This window comes from Leucopleurus acutus (assembly GCF_964270905.1).
Source record: "Leucopleurus acutus genome assembly, chromosome: 2".
NCBI lineage: Eukaryota > Metazoa > Chordata > Mammalia > Artiodactyla > Delphinidae > Leucopleurus > Leucopleurus acutus.
This window is the reverse complement of record NC_139143.1, coordinates 90,448,754-90,463,473: the sequence shown is the minus strand read 5'-3', so window position 1 is coordinate 90,463,473 and position 14,720 is coordinate 90,448,754. Positions and strand designations below refer to the sequence as shown.

The following is a 14,720-nucleotide window of genomic DNA, read 5'->3' as shown; positions in this document are numbered from 1 at the left end:
CTTGTACATTTTGGAGATTAATCCTCTGTCAGTTTCTTCCTTTGCAAATATTTTCTCCCATTCTGAGGATTGTCTTTTCATCTTGTTTATGGTTTCCTTTGCTGTGCAAAAGCTTTTAAGTTTCATTAGGTCCAATTTGTTTATTTTTGTTTTTATTTCCATTTCTCTAGGAGGTGGGTCAAAAAGGATCTTGCTGTGATTTATGTCAGAGTGTTCTGCCTATGTTTTCGTCTAAGAGTTTGATAGTTTCTGGCCTTACATTTAGGTCTTTAATCCATTTTGAGTTTATTTTTGTGTATGGTGTTAGGGAGTGTTCTAATTTCATTCTTTAATATGTAGCTGTACAGTTTTCCCAGCACCACTTATTGAAGAGGCTGTCTTTTCTCCATTGTATATTCTTGCCTTCTTTATCAAAAATAAGGTGACCAGGGCTTCCCTGGTGGTGCAGTGGTTGAGAGTCCGCCTGCCGATGCAGGGGACACGGGTTCGTGCCCCGGTCCGGGAAGATCCCACATGCTGCGGAGCAGCTGGGCCCATGAGCCATGGCCGCTGAGCCTGCGCATCGGGAGCCTGTGCTTCGCAACGGGAGAGGCCACAACAGTGAGAGGCCCGCGTACCGCAAAAAAAAATAATAAATAAAAAGAAATAAGGTGACCATATGTGCGTGGGTTTATCTCTGGGCTTTCTATCCTGTTCCGTTGATCTATATTTCTGGTTTTGTGCCAGTACCATATTGTCTTGATTACTGTAGCTTTGTCGTATAGTCTGGAGTTTGGGAGCCTGATTCCTCCAGCTCCGTTTTTCTTTCTCAAGATTGCTTTGGCCATTTGGGGTCTTTTGTGTTTCCATTCAAATTGTGAAATTTTTTGTTCTAGTTCTGTGAAAAATGCCATTGGTAGTTTAATAGGGATTGCTTTGAATCTGTAGATTGCTTTGGGTAGTATAGTCATTTTCACAATGTTGATTCTTCCAATCCAAGAACATGGTGTATCTCTCCATGTGTTTGTATCATCTTTAATTTCTTTCATCAGTGTCTTATAGTTTTCTGTATATAGGTCTTTTGTCTCCTTAGGTAAGTTTATTCCTAGGTGTTTTATTCGTTTTGTTGCAGTGGTAAATGGGAGTGTTTCCTTAATCTCTCTTCCAGATTTTTCATCATTAATGTATAGGAATGCAAGAGATTTCTGTGCATTAATTTTGTATCCTGCTACTTTACCAAATTCATTGATTAGCTCTAGTAGTTTTCTTGTAGCATCTTTAGGATTCTCTTTGTATAGTATCATGTTATCTGCAAGCAGTGACAGCTTTATTTCTTCTTTTCCAATTTGGGTTCCTTTTATTTCTTTTTCTTCTTTGATTGCTGTGGCTAAAACTTCCAAAACTATGCTGAATAATAGTGGTGAGAGTGGAGATAGCCTTATCCACCAGAGGGCAGACAGCAGAAGCAAGAAGAACTACAATCCTGCAGCCTGTGGAACAAAAACCACATTCACAGAAAGATAGACAAGATGAAAAGGCAGAGCGCTATGTACCAGATGAAGGAACAAGATAAAACCCCAGAAAAACAACTAAATGAAGTGGAGAAAAAGAATTCAGAATAATGATAGTGAAGATGATGCAGGACCTCGGAAAAAGAATGGAGGCCAAGATTGAGAAGGTGCAAGAAATGTTTTACAAAGACGTAGAAGAATTAAAGAACAAACAAACAGAGATGAACAATACAAAAACTGAAATGAAAACTACACTAGAAGGAATCAATAGCAGAATAACTGAGGCAGAAGAACGGATAAGTGACCTGGAAGACAGAATGGTGGAATTCACTGCTGTGGAACAGAATAAAGGAAAAAGAATGTAAAGAAATGAAGACAGCCTAAGAGAACTCTGGGACAACATTAAACGCAACAACATTCACATTATAGGGGTCTCAGAAGGAGAAGAAAGAGAGAAAGGACTGAGAAAATATTTGAAGAGATTATAGTCAAAAACTTCCCTAACATGGGAAAGGAAATAGCCACCCAAGTCCAGGAAGCGCAGAGAGTCCCATACAGGATAAACCCAAGGAGAAACAGGCCAAGACACATAGTAATCAAATTGATAAAAATTAAAGACAAAGAAAAACTATTGAAAGCAGCAAGGGAAAAATGACAAATAACATACAAGGGAACTCCCATCAGGTTAACAGCTGATTTCTCAGCAGAAACTCTACAAGCCAGAAGGGAGTGGCATGATATATTTAAAGTGATGAAAGGCAAGAACCTACAACCAAGGTTACTCTAGGCGGCAAGGATCTCATTCAGATTCGATGGAGAAATCAAAAGCTTTACAGACAAGCAAAAGCTAAGAGAATTCAGCACCACCAAACCAGCTCTACAACAAATGCTAAAGGAACTTCTCTAGGCAAGAAACACAAGAGAAGGAAAAGACCTACAATAACAAACCCAAAACAATTAAGAAAATGGGAATAGGAACATACATGTCGATAATTACGTTAAATGTAAATGGATTAAATGCTCCCACCAAAAGACACATATCGGCTGAATGGATATAAAAACAAGACACATATATATGCTGTCTACAAGAGACCCACTTCAGACCTAGAGACACATACAGACTGAAAGTGAGGGGATGGAAAAAGATATTTCATGCAAATGTAAATCAAAAGAAAGCTGGGGTAGCAATACTCATATCAGATAAAATAGACTTTAAAATAAAGAATGTTACAAGAGATAAGGAAGGATACTACATAATGATCAAGGGATCAATCCAAGAAGAAGATATAACATCATAAATATATACGCTCCAAACATAGGAGTATCTCAATACGCAAGGCAACTGCTAACAGCTATAAAAGAGGAAATCGACAGTAACACAATAATAGTGGGGGACTTTAATACCTCACTTACACCAATGGACAGATCATCCAAAATGAAAATAAATAAGGAAACAGAAGCTTTAAATGACACAATAGACCAGATAGATTTAATTGATATTTATAGGACATTCCATCCAAAAACAGCAGATTACATTTTGTTCTCAAGTGCACACGGAACATTCACCAGGATAGATCACGTCTTAGGTCACAAATCAAGCCTCAGTAAATTTAAGAAAATTGAAATCATATCAAGCTTCTTTTCAGACCACAACGCTATGAGATTAGAAATCAGTTACAGGGAAAAAAACGTAAAAAATACAAACACATGGAAGCTAAACAGTGCATTACTAAATAAGCAAGAGATCACTGACGAAATCAAAGAGGAAATCAAAAAATACCTAGAGACAAATGACAATGAAAACACAACGATCCAAAACGTATGGGATGCAGCAAAAGCGGTTCTAAGAGAGAAGTTTATAACAATACAAGCCTACATCAAGAAACAAGAAAAATTTCAGATAGTGATGAGACTGGACAACCTTGTCTTCTTCCTGATCTTTGAGGAAATGGTTGCAGTTTTTCACCATTGAGAGTGGGTTTCTCATATATGGCCCTTATTATGTTGAGGTAAGTTCCCTCTGTGCCAGCTTAGTGGAGGGTTTTTATCATAAATGGGTGTTCAATTTTGTCAAAAGCTTTTTCTGCATCTATTGAGATGATCATATGGTTTTTCTCCTTCAATTTGTTACTATGGTTTATCACATTGATTGATTTGCATATATTGAAGAAACCTTGCATTCCTGGGATAAACCTCACTTGATCATGGTGTATGATCCTTTTAATGTGCTGTTAGATTCTGTTTGCTAGTATTTTGTTGAGGATTTTTGCATCTATGTTCATCAGTGATATTGGCCTGTAGTTTTCTTTCTTTGTGATGTCTTTGTCTGGTTTTGGTATCAGGGTGATGGTAGTCTCGTAGAATGAGTTTGGGAGCGTTCCTCCCTCTGCTATATTTTGGAAGAGTTTGAGAAGGATAGATGTTAGCTCTTCTCTAAATGTTTGATAGAATTCACCCGTGAAGCCATCTGGTCCTGGGCTTTTGTTTGTTGGAAGATTTTTTTTTTTTTTTTTTTGTGGTACACGGGCCTCTCCCGTTGCGGAGTACAGGCTCCAGACGCGCAGGCTCAGTGGCCATGGCTTACCGGCCCAGCCACTCCGCAGCATGTGGGATCTTCCTGGACCAGGGCACGAACCCGTGTCCCCTGCACCGGCAGGCGGACCCTCAACCACTGTGCCACCAGGGAAGCCCTTGTTGGAAGATTTTTAATCACAGTTTCAACTTCAGTGCTTGTGATTTGTCTGTTTATATTTTCTATTTCTTCCTGGTTCAGTCTCGGAAGGTTGTGTTTTTCTAAGAATTTCTCCCTTTCTTCGAGGTTGTCCATTTTATTGGCATATAGTTGTTTGTAGTAGTCTCTCATGATCCTTTGTATTTCTGCAGTGTCAGTTGTTCTCCTTTTTCATTTCTAATTCTATTGATTTGAGTTTTCTCCCTTTTTTTCTTGATAAGTCTGACTAATGGTTTATCAATTTTGTTTATCTTCTCAAAGAACCAGCTTTAGTTTTATTGATTTTTGCTATTGTTTCCTTCATTTCTTTTTCATTTATTTCTGATCTGATCTTTATGATTTCTTTCCTTCTGCTAACTTTGGGTTTTATTTTTTTTTTTGCGGTACGCGGGTCTCTCACTGTTGTGGCCTCTCCCATTGCGGAGCACAGGCTCCGGACGCGCAGGCTCAGCAGCCATGGCTCATGGGCCCAGCCGCTCCGCGGTATGTGGGATCTTCCCGGACCGAGGCACGAACCCGTGTCCCCTGCATCGGCAGGCGGACTCTCAACCACTGCGCCACCAGGGAAGCCCGGGGTTTTTTTGTTCTTCTTTCTCTAATTGCTTCAGGTGTAAGGTTAGATTGTTTATTTGAGATGTTTCTTGTTTCTTGAGGTAGGATTGTATTGCTGTAAACTTCCCTCTTAGAACTGCTTTTGCTGCATCCCCTCGTTTTTCACTTTAGCATGATGTTTTCAAGAGTTATCCATGTTGCAACATGTATCAGTACTTCATTCTTTTTTTAAATTTATTTTTAATTTTTTGTTGCTCTCTATATATATGCATATGTATACATATATATACTTTAATGTTAGAGAGTTGCAGCCTTTTGTTTAGTACCTAGAGCATGCCAGTACTTTAACACAATATCTTGATAAATGTTGCTCACAGCGTTTTAAAAAGAACAAAAATAAATGTAGTTTCTGTGTCATCTTTGACATGTTATAAATTCACAGTGCTAGCTGTTTTTTTAAGCAGCAGTGTGAGGGAAAAAGCACTGTAAAATGCAGTCCTGGACTTTGTGTTACATGAAAAATGTAGTACAATGAAAACTTTAATGTCAAAAGGAACAAAAGTGCTTTAAAGAAAACATATATAAAATAAATGAGGTATAAACTCCGTAATGTAGTCAGAAAAAGAAAATATAATTATTTGAATATTGGGGACCTTTTCTTTCAGTTGCAGCTTTTAAGTTTTTAAGTACCTGTGAATCAAATTTACATGTAACTTTTACTTAATGCCATTTTTGTCTTGAGAAGTGCAAAAAAATGCCAGTAAATATCATATTTTCTATATCAGAAAATAAGTTTAGGAATCCCAAAGTGCTTGGGACGTGTTGGCAAGACAATTTTTTTTTTTTTTTTTTGGTGGCTATAGCAAACTGTGCTCTCTCCACATAAACCTATGTAACTCACAACTACAAATACTACTTACTGTTTTTTAAGAAAATCAAACACCAAAAAACCACATATCCCCTTCTTTTTGTAGTGTAGCATTTAACAAAATAAATTCTCATTAGCACATCATTTTTATGACTGAATAATATTCCATTGTGTGGATATACCATATTTTATTTATCCATTCATCAGCTAATGGACATTTGAGTGTTTCCAGTTCTTGACTATTATAAATAATGCTGCTGTGAACATTTGTGTACAAGTTTTTGTGTGAACATACTACCCTCATTTTTTAAAATAGATCAGCTGACAGACACCTATATCAAATCCTTCAAGGAACATGGTGGATGGAGTATAAAGATAAGAAGGAATTGAGCCTCCAGAGGGGTTAAATGACTTGCCAAGAGTGGAAGATTCAAAGCTAAGACCCAAGTCTTATTCAGCCTGTGGCTTTCACTCTTTGAGGTCCCTAGGACTGAAGGTGATGGGTACTGTTCTTGGCCCAACTTATCAGAGCAGTATTTCCATACAGGGGATGAGTATCCCAACCTCTTGGGCTATGCTTTACCTTGCTTTTGGACTAGAAAAATATTTCCAATTAGTCCAGTCTCCAGAGCTGTGGTGGTATGGGTGAATATATCTGTCAACCTGTTTTTTTAAGAATAACTATTAGTGGTGTTCACCTATGGGAGGGTTAATTAAAATGAGCATTTTGGTGTCCATTCTGAATGATTTTATCTTTGGTAAGTAAAATGTTTTTATGCCAGAAGATGGAAAGTTCCACTTTTTTTTAATAGCATACATACATATTCTGAAATGGAAATGTTTATCTGTGAAATTCATTAAGCTCCTTTGACAAATCTGTGTGTGTATCTGTGTTTCAGCAGGTAGAGATTTAAAAGTTTTTGATTCCCAATCTTATTTAGAATATCAAAGTGAAGGATCATCACTTTTGAGTTTAATACTGAATGTTTTCACTAAATGTTCCTTGGGTTCCAGTTAGAAGTTTCTGAATATGTAAATTCATACTCACCTGTAAAGATTCAGGTATTAACTGATCAATACAATGAATGCAAGATATTTGTTGAATTTAATTATTACCGTTTATATTAAAGGTAAACTATACCTTAGTAAAGTTTGCTTTCTATTAATATTTTGTATTATTATAAGTTTTCATAGTGTATAATGAAATAATCTTCTGGCATCTAATAATCTCTAAATGTATAGATTAATTAAGAGTAAATATTGATTTAAACCTTTAGATTTGGAAAGAGCAGAGGAAACACACGCTTCTTTTGTTGTGTATCTATCTGCTTGTTTGTTTTCTAATAATAGCTTTATTGAGATATGGTTAACATACCATAAATTTCACCCATTTAAAGTGTCAATTCAGTGGTTTTTAGTATATTTACAGATATATATTGTACAACCATCAGTAGTATCTAATTCTAGAACTTTTTAATCACTCCAGAAAGCAAATTCTGTACCCGTTAGTAGTCACTCCCTCTACTCTCTATTCCTAGCCCCTGGCAACCACTAATCTCCTCTGTATCTTTATAGATTTGCCTTTTTGGACATTTCATATGATTTGAAGCATATACGTGGGCTTTTGTGACTGGCTTTTTTGCTTAGCAAAATCTTTTCAAGGTCCATCACATTATATCATGTATCAATCCTTCATTCCCTTTTATGGCTGAATAATATTCCAGTGTGAGGATATACCACACTTTGTTTAGCTGTTCATCAGTTGATAGACCTTTAGATTGTTTCCACCTTTTGGTGATTATGAATAATAATATGCTGACATAAACATTAGCGTACAAGTTTTTGTGTGGACATAAGTTTTCATTTCTCACCTAGGAGTGATGCTGGATCATATAGTAACTCTCTTTAATTCTTTGAGGAACTGCCAAATTGTTTTCCAAGCCAGCTGCACCATTTTACATTCCCACCAGCAGTGTGTAAGGGTTCCAATTTCTCCACATTCTCACTAGTTATTATTTTCCATCATTTTTATTATAGCCAACCTAGTGGATGTGAAGTAGTATTTCATTGTGGCTTTAATTTGCGTTTCCTTAATGACTGTTGATGATTAGCAGCTTTTCATATAGTTATTGGTCATATGTGTATCCTCTCTGGAGAAATGTCTATTCAAACCATTCGCCCATTTTTAAATTGATTTGTCTTTTTATTGTTGGCTAGTAGAGCTTTTCATAGTTTGAATACAAAAGTCCCTTAACAACATATGTGATTTGAAAATATCTTCTCCTACTCTGTAGTCTTTTCACTTTCTTAATTGTGTCCTTCGAAGCACCCAAGTTTTTAATTTTGATGAAGTCCAATTTATCTATTTTTTCTTTTTGTTGCTTGTGTTTTTGGTGTCATATCTAAGAAAACATTGCCTAACCCAAGGTCGTGAAGATTTACACCTATGGTTTCCTTTAAGAGTTTTACAGTTTTAGCTCTTACATTTAGGGCTATGATCCATTTTGAGTTAATTTTTGTGTGTGGTATGAAGAAAGGATTCAGCTTTATTCTTTTGCATGGGAATACCTAGCTGTCCTGGCACCATTTGTTGAAAAGTCTGTTCTTTCCCCCATTGACTTGTCTTGGTACACTTGTCAAAAATCATTTAACCATGAATATAAGGGTTTATTTCTGGACTCTCAGTTCTATTCTGTTGATCCTTATGTCTTTTCCTATACCAGAATCACATTGTCAAATTGCTATAGCTTTCTAGCAAGTTTTGAAATCAGTATGAGCCTTCCAGCTTTGTTCTTTTTCAAAATTGTTTTGGCTATTCTGGGTCCCTTGCATTTCCAGATGAATTTTAGGATCAGTTCATTAATTTCTGCAGCAAAGACAGCTGGGACCTTGATAGGGGTTGTGTTGAATCTGTAGATCAGTTTGGAGAGTATTACTATTTAACAATATTGTTTTCTAATCCATGAGCATGAGATGTCTTTCCATTTATTTGGATCTTTTAAAATTGCTGTCAGTGGTGTTTGTAGTTTTCAATGTACAGATGTTGAACTTCTTTCATTAAATTTATCCTAGGTATTTTTTCTTTTTGATGCTATCATAAATTAATTGCTTTCCTAATTTCCTTTTCAATTTGTTCATTGCAAGTATATAGAAACACAATCGACTTTTGTAAATTGGTCTTGTATCCTCCAACCTTGCTGCACTTGTTTATTAGTTCTAATAGTTTTTTGTTGTTGTTGACTACTTAGGCTTTTTTTTTTATGATATCATTTATATGTGGAATCTAAAAAATAATACAAATGAATCTATATATAAAACAGAAACAGACTCACAGACATAGAAAACAAACTTATGTTTACCAAAGAGGAAAGGGAGAGGGGGAGGGATTAATTAGGAGTATACAATTAATAGATACAAACTATTGATATTGTACATAAAATAGATAAGCAACAGTGATTTATTATATAGCATAGGGAACTATATTCAATATTTTGTAATAACCTATAATGGAAAATAATCTGAAGAAAACATATATAACTGAATCACTTTGTTGTACACCTGAAACTCACAATATTGTGAATCAACTATACTTCAATTTTAAAAAATGCAAAAAAAAAAAAATTAACAAGGAGTAAGTACCAGTCTTCTTCCATAATCTAATAGGCTGCTTTGTGTAGAAACTTCTAGGTATAAGAAAATTGTAACTGAAGTCATTCTTGTAAGTCTTAGAAATGGAATATAAGTGTTTGTCCTTAGCTTTGAAGAGCAGTATAAAACTATGTCCCTGAAAATGGCTTAGAAATAAGATTTATTCATTCAGTTATTCATTCATTCATTCACATTTTAAATTCAACAAATAGTTATTTGGGACATTCTATGTGCATAATACCATACTAGGGGATGCGGAGGATACAAAGATGTATAAAACAAGATGTCATTCCTCACAGAGTTTACAATCCAGCTGGGAAAATAAAATTTGTGCACAATTAACTAGACTGCAATGTAATATATGACCTAAGGAAATTTCTTCAATTTGATAAAACCAACTTCACTGAGCACTTGTGTTCCTATGTTTTACTAGGTCCTAAGAATACAAATATGAATACAACACTTGTAATACAGAAAAAGTCTTGGATTCAAGTTGGTCGTTATAAGGAATGACTGTGTAGCACTTAGAGCTTGAGGAAGAAGCAAGTTTCTTATCATCAGAGGCGTGATTCATAGGCTGGTGGTGACATTTGGCGAATATAGAGAGAAGGACTTAAAACACAAGCTGATTGGTCACAGTATTTGACCATTACATTCTTTCCAATCTTGACTTTAAAATTTTGTGCTTCTTTCAAAGGTAGACAGGTGTTTCAGAAATTCTCGAGTCATCACGTGTCTGCTCCAGATTTAGATGGAGTCTTCCTCCTATAGTGGAGTTGAAACATTTCTTTAGAAGTACTAGTACTTGTGGGGTTTTTTAATATAAATTTATTTATTTATTTTTGGCTGCATTGGGTCTTCGTTTCTGCACACAGGCTTTCTCTAGTTGCGGCGAGCAGGGGCTACTCTTTGTTGCAGTGAGGGTTTCTCATTGTGGTGGCTTCCCTTGTTGCGGAGCACAGGCTCTAGGCTCACGGGCTTCAGTAGTTGTGGCTCGTGGGCTCTACAGTGCAGGCTCAGTAGTTGTGGCGCACGGGCATAGTCGCTCCGTGGCATATGGGATCTTCCGGACCAGGGCTCAAACCCGTGTGCCCTGCCTTGGCAGGCGGATTCTTAACCACTGTGCCACCAGGGAAGTCCCCTAATCAGTGTTTTTAAACATAGCGAGTCCCATCAGCCCAGAGGACACTGTTTGTGTGGTCATTTTTTTTTTTAATTAAAAGTAATTGTATTCTTTTTTTACAACGGTGTGTTAGTTTCTGCTTTATAACAAAGTGAATCAGTTATACATATACATATGTTCCCATATCTCTTCCCTCTTGCATCTCCCTCCCTCGCACCCTCCCTATCCCACCCCTCTAGGTGGTCACAAAGCACTGAGTTGATCTCCCTGTGCTATGCAGCTGCTTCCCACTAGCTATATATTTTACATTTGGTAGTGTATATATGTCCATGCCACTCTCTCACTTTGTCACAGCTTACCCTTCCCCCTCCCCATATCCTCAAGTCCATTCTCTAGTAGGTCTGTGTCTTTATTCCCATCTTACCCCTAGGTTCTTCATGACATTTTCTTTTTTTCTTAGATTCCATATATATGTGATAGCATACAGTATTTGTCTTTCTCTTTCTGACTTACTTCACTCTGTATGACAGACTCTAGGTCCATCCACCTCACTACAAATAACTCAATTTCATTTCTTTGTATGGCTGAGTAATATTCCATTGCATATATGTGCCACATCTTCTTTATCCATTCATCCGATGATGGACACTTAGGTTGTTTCCATCTCCTGGCTATTGTAAATAGAGCTGTAGTGAACATTTTGGTACATGACTCTTTTTGAATTATGGTTTTCTCAGGGTATATGCCCAGTAGTGGGATTGCTGGGTCATATGGTAGTTCTATTTGTAGTTTTTTAAGGAACCTCCATACTGTTCTCCATAGTGGCTGTACCAATTCACATTCCCACCAGCAGTGCAAGAGTGTTCCCTTTTCTCCACACCCTCTCCAGCATTTATTGTTTCTAGATATTTTTAAATTATTTGTTTATTTATTTATTTATGGCTGTGTTGGGTCTTCATTTCTGTGCGAGGGCTTTCTCTAGTTGCAGCAAGTGGGGGCCACTCTTCATCGCGGTGCGCAGGCCTCTCACTATCGCGGCCTCTCTTGTTGCAGAGCGCAGGCTCAGTAATTGTGGCTCACAGGCCTAGTTGCTCCGCGGCATGTGGGATCTTCCCAGACGAGGGCTCGAACCCGTGTCCCCTGCATTGGCAGGCAGATTCTCAACCACTACGCCACCAGGGAAGCCCCTGTTTCTGGATTTTTTGATGATGGCCATTCTGACCGGTGTGAGATGATATCTCATTGTAGTTTTGATTTGCATTTCTCTAATGATTAATGACGTTGAGCATTCTTTCACATGTTTGTTGGCAGTCTGTATATCTTCTTTGGAAAAATGTCTATTTAGGTCTTCTGCCCATTTTTGGATTGGATTGTTTGTTTTTTTGTTATTGAGCTGCATGAGCTGCTTGTAAATTTTGGAGATTAATCCTTTGTCGGTTGCTTCATTTGCAAATATTTTCTCCCATTCTGAGGGTTGTCTTTTGGTCTTGTTTATGGTTTCCTTTGCTGTGCAAAAGCTTTTACGTTTCATTAGGTCCCATTTGTTTATTTTTGTTTTTATTTCCATTTCTCTAGGAGGTGGGTCAAAAAGGATCTTGCTGTGATTTATGTCAAAGAGGGTTCTGCCTATGTTTTCCTCTAAGAGTTTGATAGTTCCTGGCCTTACAGTTAGGTCTTTAATCCATTTTGAGATTATTTTTGTGTATGGTGTTACGGAGTGTTCTAATCTCATACTTTTACATGTAGCTGTCCAGTTTTCCCAGCACCACTTATTGAAGAGGCTGTCCTTTCTCCACTGTACATTCCTGCCTCCTTTATCAAAGATAAGGTGGCCACATGTGCCTGGGTTTATCTCTGGGCTTTCTATCCTGTTCCATTGATCTATCTTTCTGTTTTTGTGCCAGTACCATACTGCCTTGATTACTGTAGCTTTGTAGTATAGTCTAAAGTCAGGGAGCCTGATTCCTCCAGCTCTGTTTTTTGTTCTCAAGATTGCTTTGGCTATTCGGGATCTTTTGTGTTTCCATACAAATTGTGAAATTTTTTGTTCTAGTTCTGTGAAAAATGCTAATGGTAGTTTGATAGGGATTGCATTGAATCTGTAGATTGCTTTGGGTAGTAGAGTCATTTTCACATTGTTGATTCTTCCAATCCAAGAACATGGTATATCTCTCCATCTATTTGTATCATCTTTAATTTCTTTCATCATTGTCTTATAATTTTCTGCATACAGGTCTTTTGTCTCCTTGTCTTTTCTGCATACAGGTCTTTTGCCTCCGTATTCCTAGATATTTTATTCTTTTTGTTGCAGTGGTAAATGGGAGTGTTTTCTTGATTTCACTTTCAGATACTTCATCATTAGTGTATAGGAATGCCAGAGATTTCTGTGCATTAATTTTGTATCCTGCCATTTTACCAAATTCATTGATTAGCTCTAGTAGTTGTCTGGTAGCATCTTTAGGATTCTCTATGTATAGTATCATGTCATCTGCAAACAGTGACAGCTTTACTTCTTCTTTTCCAATTTGGATTCCTTTTATTTCCTTTTCTTCTCTGATTGCTGTGGCTAAAACTTCCAAAACTATGTTGAATAAGAGTGGTGAGAGTAGGCAACCTTGTCTTGTTCCTGATCTTAGTGGAAATGCTTTCAGTTTTTCACCATTGAGGATGATGTTGGCTGTAGGTTTGTCATATATGGCCTTTATTATGTTGAGGAAAGTTCCCTCTATGCCTACTTTCTGGAGTGTTTTTATCATAAATGGGTGTTGAATTTTGTCGAAAGCTTTCTCTGCATCTATTGAGATGACCATATGGTTTTTCTCCTTCAATTTGTTAATATGGTGTATCACATTGATTGATTTGCATATACTGAAGAATCCTTGCATTCCTGGAATAAACCCCACTTGATCATGATGTATGATCCTCTTCATGTGCTGTTGGATTCTGTTTGCTAGTATTTTGTTGAGGAGTTTTGCATCTATGTTCATCAGTGATATTGGCCTGTAGTTTTCTTTCTTTGTGACATCCTTGTCTGGTTTTGGTATCAGGGTGATGGTAGTCTCGTAGAATGAGTTTGGGAGTGTTCCTCCCTCTGCTATATTTTGGAAGAGTTTGAGAAGGATAGGTGTTGGCTCTTCTCTAAATGTTTGATAGAATTCACCCGTGAAGCCATCTGGTCCTGGGCTTTTGTTTGTTGGAAGATTTTTAATCACAATTTCAATTTCAGTGCTTGTGATTGGTCTGTTCATATTTTCTATTTCTTCCTGATTCAGTTTTGGCAGGTTGTGCATTTCCTAGAATTTGTCCATTTCTTCCAGGTTGTCCATTGTATTGGCATAGAGTTGCTTGTAGTAATCTCTCATGATCTTTTGTATTTCTGCAGTGTCAGTTGTTACTTCTCCTTTTTCATTTCTAATTCTATTGATTTGAGTCTTCTCCCTTTTTTTTCTTGATGAGTCTGGCTAATGGTTTATCAATTTTGTTTCTCTTCTCAAAGAACCAGCTTTTAGTTTTATTGATCTTTGCTTTCGTTTCCTTCATTTCTTTTTCATTTATTTCTGATCTGATCTTTATGATTTCTTTCCTTCTGCTAACTTTGGGGGTTTTTGTTCTTCTTTCTCTAATTGCTTTAGGTGCAAGTTTAGGTTGTTTATTCGAGATGTTTCCTGTTTCTTAAGGTGGGCTTGTATTGCTATAAACTTCCCCCTTAGAACTGCTTTTGCTGCATCCCACAGGTTTTGGGTCGTCGTGTCTCCATTGTCATTTGTTTCTAGGTATTTTTTTATTTCCTCTTTGATTTCTTCAGTGATCACTTTGTTATTAAGTAGTGTATTGTTTAGCCTCCATGTGTTTGTATTTTTTACAGATCTTTTCCTGTAATTGATATCTAGTCTCATAGCGTTGTTGTTGGAAAAGATACTTGATACAATATCAATTTTCTTAAATTTACCAAGGCTTGATTTGTGACCTGAGATATGATCTCTCCTGGAGAATGTTCCATGAGCACTTGAAAAAAATGTGTGTTCTGTTGTTTTTGGATGGAATGGCCTATAAATATCAACTAAGTCCATCTTATTTAATGTATCATTTAAAGCTTGTGTTTCCTTATTTATTTTCATTTTGGATGATCTGTCCATTGGTGAAAGTGGGGTGTTAAAGTCCCCTACTATGAATGTGTTACTGTCGATTTCCCCTTTTATGGCTGTTAGTATTTGCCTTATGTATTGAGGTGCTCCTATGTTGGGTGCATAAATATTTACAATTGTTATATCTTCTTCTTGGATCAATCCCTTGATCATTATGTAGTGT

The 14,720-nt window shown here is 36.8% G+C and overlaps 1 protein-coding gene across 1 annotated transcript in view; it reads left to right on the top strand.

Moving 5' to 3' along the window:
* Positions 1-14,720, top strand: part of PTGFRN (prostaglandin F2 receptor inhibitor) — an 85,616-nt gene that overhangs the window by 53,565 nt on the left and 17,331 nt on the right. The window lies entirely within an intron of this gene.